This window comes from Homalodisca vitripennis, chromosome 3, assembly GCF_021130785.1.
Source record: "Homalodisca vitripennis isolate AUS2020 chromosome 3, UT_GWSS_2.1, whole genome shotgun sequence".
In the NCBI taxonomy this organism is placed as follows: domain Eukaryota; kingdom Metazoa; phylum Arthropoda; class Insecta; order Hemiptera; family Cicadellidae; genus Homalodisca; species Homalodisca vitripennis.
Window position 1 is genome coordinate 8742633 of NC_060209.1, and position 6482 is coordinate 8749114.

Genomic DNA, 6482 nt, shown 5'->3' on the forward strand with positions numbered 1-6482 from the left:
TCCACTGAACGCTTTAGAAGATACAGTCCTGTTTTTCTCAAACTGCTGTCATTTGATAAGAGTCCCATTTGTATGTGACTCCAAAATTCCCGAGATCTGATAACTTCAAAATCACCACTACCTTTAGAGGTATAAAAATCAGCTAATGCAGATAGAATAAACAGGTTTTGCGACAGAGAAACTGAATTTGACTTTTCTGAATTACTGATTTTATTCCAAATTTTAAAGATTACTGTATGGCATCTGGACACTTGTATTAACTTTGGTACTATGTTAAACAGGATAAAAGTTAAAGTTATCCTATCATCACTCAAAAGCAAAAGATCTGCTAATGATGAATGAAAGTTGTCAGACTGAATTAGATTGTAAGTTTTAGATAAATATTTGAAGTTTTCCTTTGTACCATGAGCAAATAAAGCATTTAACGAGCATTCAAGAATAGACAGTTGATTGAGAATGTCTAAATCAAGGGATGCCTGTAGAGTATTCATCACACTTTCAACGAAGAATAAACAAAAATTATCCTCTTGTGCAATTACAAGATACTCTAAACTTAATTGCAGTATGTCTAACAACTGATCATTACTTTTTCTTTCACTGAATGTGTGCTTGACTTCATTTTGAATATGGTCTACCAACTGTTTGCATGCAGATAAGACTGATGCTTCAATACTTTTTGAATGCCCAATTCTAAATGATAACATTTTGTAAATATTTCTTTGAACTGATAAGTCTTTACAATTATCAGTAATTAATTCTTTGCTTAGGGCTACGATTAACTGATCTACTTTACTACACAAATTCACCCTATCCTCTTTTGCCCAACGTTCACATAGGAAGTATATGTCTTCATTGTTGATCAACTCCATTATGCCTGGTTTATTAAAAATTAAAAACAGATATTTCTGAATTAACACGACTATCTGAGGATACTTAGTGTATCAGTACTATCAGCTTTGGAGAGTTCCATTTTAATAGCCCAAAGTTTCATAAGATCAAAATGTACATATTTTACTATTAAATATATAAAGATGTACGCTAAAACTTATATTCTTTACACTGTTAATAGCCTAACACATTTTGCTTCAACTCAATCACTTAACTTTTAAGACACTCTTTCCTACGGAAACAACTTTTTGAGGTTATGCTCACTGCAGCTGCTGTGCCCGTCTGTTTTTTTGCGCTGTTTACTAGGCAGCTTGAAGACCTACTGTTCTTAATAAAGCCTCATTGTGCACTGCTTTGTTGTTGCTCACAGATTATTAGAAAAAAACCTTGTTAAAAACATTCTATTATTTTATAGATTTTTATTATAATAGTACAATGCATAAACACATGAGAGTTTTAATTAACTTTTGATTAATAAAATGTATGTGTCTTTATCTGTATTGACCCTTGTATAACCTGCTTTCTTTGGAGACCTACGAGATATCTATTCACTCCCTAAATACGAGTTAATAAGGAATAGTAGTTTTATATACTTTTTTGCACTCTGAGAGGATTTTGCCCTCCATATTATATCTTCAATTTCCAAAAAAGATAATTAGATTGAATGTGGAAAAACTTTTAATGTGTGTACAGCTTTTTTTAATTTATATTAATCACTATAAAATATTCAACTCTAGGACAAAGTAATGGGTGATTCTTATTTCAAATATGTAATTAAATAAAATGATAAAACGATTCAAAAAATAAAGGATTGTGAACATTTTTGTTGTTATACGTTACAACAAAATCATGTTTTTGTTTTGAAAACCATTATTTGTCATAGTTTCATTATATTAATAAAACTACTCCTTTTGCTTTGTCACATAGAAAATGTTTGGATGGTCTTCAAACCTTATATAATAATAATAAGAATAAAAAATCATTGAATCGTTACAATATTTTTAACTGAAACATTGGTCCTTATATGAATATTATTATTTCATTATGTTGTATGTAAAAGATAATTACATAGCGATTTAAAATGACCTGAATTATTTAATTGTTGAGATTTTGTTTCTTTGTACCAATGGTTAATTTTAGTTCTTAAGACTTACGCTGTTGTTGCATCATTAAAGTTCGCCCGTTCACACTAGCAGACGTTAAATTTGACGGTTTAAAATACATTGACTGAAGATAACTTTCCACAGTGAGGTTTAAAATATTTCAATAATCTGATTGTATGAACAATGTTTTCTTATAATCTCGGCTCTCTAACCGAGAGATCATGGGCTCAAATCCCGGGGAGGTCCAATGCTTTATTTTCTTTGCACTAATCAGCAGATGAACAGATTTTTATTGTAGGCCAAAATTATAGTCTCAAGAAAGAGAGGGAAACAAATGGTTTCAATTTTTAAGGTCTGTAACCAAACTCTTTGAATTGTACTATGCAAATTGTAAAATCATGTTATGGAGGTTACTATTTTAATATAGTATTGGTAAGTGTTTAGTGTGTAAAATACTTTAAATCGCAAATAATACAAAAAGCATAAAAATATTTATATAGCAGTGAATAAAAAATAGTTTACATACAATTTTTCGAACAATGGTGCCTGGTGAGACATGGCCTATGGCAATATCAAATACACTTTTTTTTCCCACCGTCTGCAGAAGAAGATCGTGTGGTTGGCGTGGTCGTATTCCACATTCCCATTGACATTCTGAGCTTTTGAACTTACCCATATTAAACAAACGTTCAAAAGTTGCCAAGAGCGGTAGAAATGTACCTTCCCATGTTGCCGCTCCACCCATTCTTTCGTCTCTAATCAGCCTGGCTGTCCAATATCCTTTGTCTCTAGCAGCCATCGTTCATGCCAGTCCCTTATGGTGTGTTGTTGAGCCTCAGTGCGAGTTACAACACAGTTCCATTCGTATATACCCGCAGCCATCGCTTACTCGTCATAGGTACGTCGATACTCATCGATTGGTTTAAAGAGGCGATAAAGGTGCCGCCTCAGAGATCTGGTCCTGAAACGTGAGCTTGGAATCAAGCGTCACGCCGATACTTTACAGAGCTCTGTCTAAAAAATCTCCAGGCCCACTCGGATCTGGACTACGGTATCAATCCTCCGTCTGGTGAGAAGTACGATATCGATAATCTCCGTCGCCAGACTCAAGATGCACTTACTCATCCGGGCCAGTACTCGCAGTATGACTCAGTCGAGAGTAGCCATTGTGCTTCGTCAAAGGTCCTTGTTAATGAAACTGCGGAAATCTAGTCCCCGTATTATACGAGATAGCCTCTTTCGGGCATTTCCAATGTTCTACACGATCAGACGGCACGTTCTGTGTTTCTCACGTTGAGCCGCCACGAAGAAATCCAAAACCTACTCTACCTCCCTAATTGTGGAGCGGCCTACCCTTACGGTCAGAAAGGCCACTACCAGCCTAGATCACTTAAACGAGCCCTGGATTCAACAGTTGCTCCAGGAGCTTCCCTGATATGTCGAACATACAGAGAGGTGTGTATACCGACGGGGTTTTAGGATCTCTTTTGCCTTTACTAATGAGAGGCAGGCCTTGGACCTTTCATCGGTTATCTAAGATGCTTTCTTGCAAGTAGCGATTGTACATATTCAAAAACTGTGGTCAGGTCCGAGCTACTATCCTTCAGTACTTCTACCGGGACACCGCATCTGTCCGAAGGCCTTGGACAACTCCGCATCAGTAAAGAAAGGAATCTCCTAAAGGTCGACTGGGATATCATCATATTCCTTGACCGCTTGGGTTGGGAACAGGGTATCTACTATATTGTCCTTAAGAAAGGAGCTCTTAATCAGGCCTGCTAACTGGGCATGGAGCCTGCGCATTAATACTCGGTAAGCAAGTCCTAAATAGTCTTTGTTCATGCCCCTTAACTCGTTCCCCTTATCGCACTTGCTTCTAATGATTGCTCTCTTTAAAGCTTCGCTGTACGGAATTCCTTTACAGAGGCCTCGGGATCTTTTCGTCCCTTCCGCCGACCGCGAGTAATCCTACGCCTTAGACTGAAGCACCTGTGGAGCAATACGATTTCGTCGTTCCACCATTACATTTGAGCTCTAACGTATCTCAGGCCTCCGAGTCTTCACAGCTCCTCACGATAAACTCCATCATAGAGTACACAGTGTCGCCGGTGCCCTCGTCACTTCCAAAACAACGTTCTTTCCCTGACAACAATCACAGTTAGGGTGTCTTCACTTCACTTAGTCTGGTGACATTCGAACCTTGAGGTCGTTCAGATAAGAATCCTGATTCTTTGGCAAGATATTGAAGATTATATACTGATCAGATCTAGAAGTCCTCAATCACCATCCAGTCCATGGTTCTTCGAGAATATTTCCTCCGCAAACTTTATATTTGGGATGGTAAATGCGTATCTCTGCCGACGAAATATGGGTGTTCCCCGAATTCATGATAACCAGACCAAATGCAGCGTCCTCTAGTTTCAGTAGCTTGCGTTAAAATCACCGAGGAAGTAAAGTACACCATCCAGATTGTCCAAAAAATCGATCTCATTTTCATTGTGTGTGGATAGCACCTGAGAAGTTACCTCGTCGCTTGTCACCCAAACGGGAGTCCCGGCAGATACCGTGACTCTTTACGAACACGTTCGTGTTTGAAACCTAGATTGCATCGGTGCCTAGGGTATCACGGAACTAGCATGGTCCGTCCCTGCCATGGCACTGCTCACTTATTATAATTTCGACTTTGTTTTTCGAAAGCCATCTTAAAGCCGCTCCGCATGTGACCCGCCTCATCACACTTAAAACAAACACATCTTCTGTGGACTGGAATTATCTTTAAATGGTTGATATAACATTAATTATTCTTTGTAAGGTATATTCAAGTTGACTGAATCAGATAGGAAGATTATTATAACATGTTGAAGATGAAAAGTAGAGTGAACAAATGAGCTTTAAGTGCATCTGCTTGATTGAATCACTTTTATATGGTGAGTGGAGATGAGATGTAGACAAAACATGATGTAACAACTTATCTAGAAAACCAAGATCAACATCCTATCGACCATCAAGTTGTATTTAGTTTCTCACCAGTTGCATTTAAGTGGCCAGGTTGGTATGGGACTGCCTATTACAGAGTCCTGTTTGTCACTGATATGAGTACCAAGGGATTGAAATGGACGACTCATTGGTGAGTATGAATCATAGGGGCAGAACCCTTTTGTGGCTTGAACAAATGTTAAGTGAAAAATGCTGTCACGAAATGAATAGCTGCAGCAATTTCTTTCTACTTGGAAATTCTCTGAGGTCTGAGACGAGTGAAAGGTTTCATAGGGCCTTTATCGATGTCAGCAAAACTTTCTAGCACTTGGAAGACCAGGCTTCAAATTATTCTCCAATCTGTTGACTAGACATTGCCCACTTAACTGCCACTTGTTTAATCTCCGAGTCGGACATGTCACTTCTGCAGAGTCCAAAGACTGATGTACACATCATAATGGCGAAGTGATTGCCCTCATTAGGTGGAGACACCTTTACAGAACATTTTAAAAAGCTGCTTTTTAGCTCCTAGGGCTGTCTTGAGGTTTATCAGGGTTGGTTAGATATCAGGATTATGTCACAATACGGTAGATATTATCATGTCTCTAATATACTTGTACAGAAATATTTCCATAAAATAAGGAAAATTGACTCTTAATTATTTTGTTTTATTTTAAAATACATCTTTGGAATGCCTGACAAAGATTTCATAGTATATTTGAGAAAATATACAGGAATACTCAAAAGTCAGTGGCTACCCTTGTAATTTCTAGGGCGCTGCAGGGGGAGGGATGCACCCCCAACTAAAGTTTCAAACGACAATCCCCCACATGTGGAAAGGGAATAAAGGGAAGGAAACACTTTGGCACAATCCGGAAGTTGCTATCCATAACCATTCTGAGATGCTAAAAAGCGGAAAATGGGGTTATTTACAAACAAATTTTCAGGAAACTTCGTTTTTTAGTAAAAAACCATATCTGAAATCTCATTTTCAAGTTGGCAGTATCAAACAAAGTGAAAAAGGGGTTATCCTTTGTCCTACCATTTTTGAACGGATTTGTGTATAAAAATTGGTATCTGAGGATTTTTTAGGTTGAGAACGAATTTGACATTGGTTGTCAAGAATACATATGCGTTTCCCAGGTGTGCAATCCTGTTTATAAATAGCTGAAACCCCCATTTTCCGCCATTTAGCAGTTGTCATATTGGAACGGTGATATATAGCAACTTTCAGTTTGCGCCAAAATGTTTATTTTTATATTCTCTTTCCACAAAAGTGTTACTTATGGAGGGTTGCGAATTGAAAATTTTTAGTTGGGGTGCACTCCCAGAGTGCCACCATCCTAACATATTTTGATAGGTCAAAAAGTAGGTTGCATTAATCTACAAAGATCAGTAACGTTTATTTCAATTGGTCAAACCGTCTAGAAATGACAGGGGAGGCCACTGATATTTGGATGACCCTGTATAAGGAATGTGCCACAAAAATAACGTGTAAACAATAAATAATTTGCT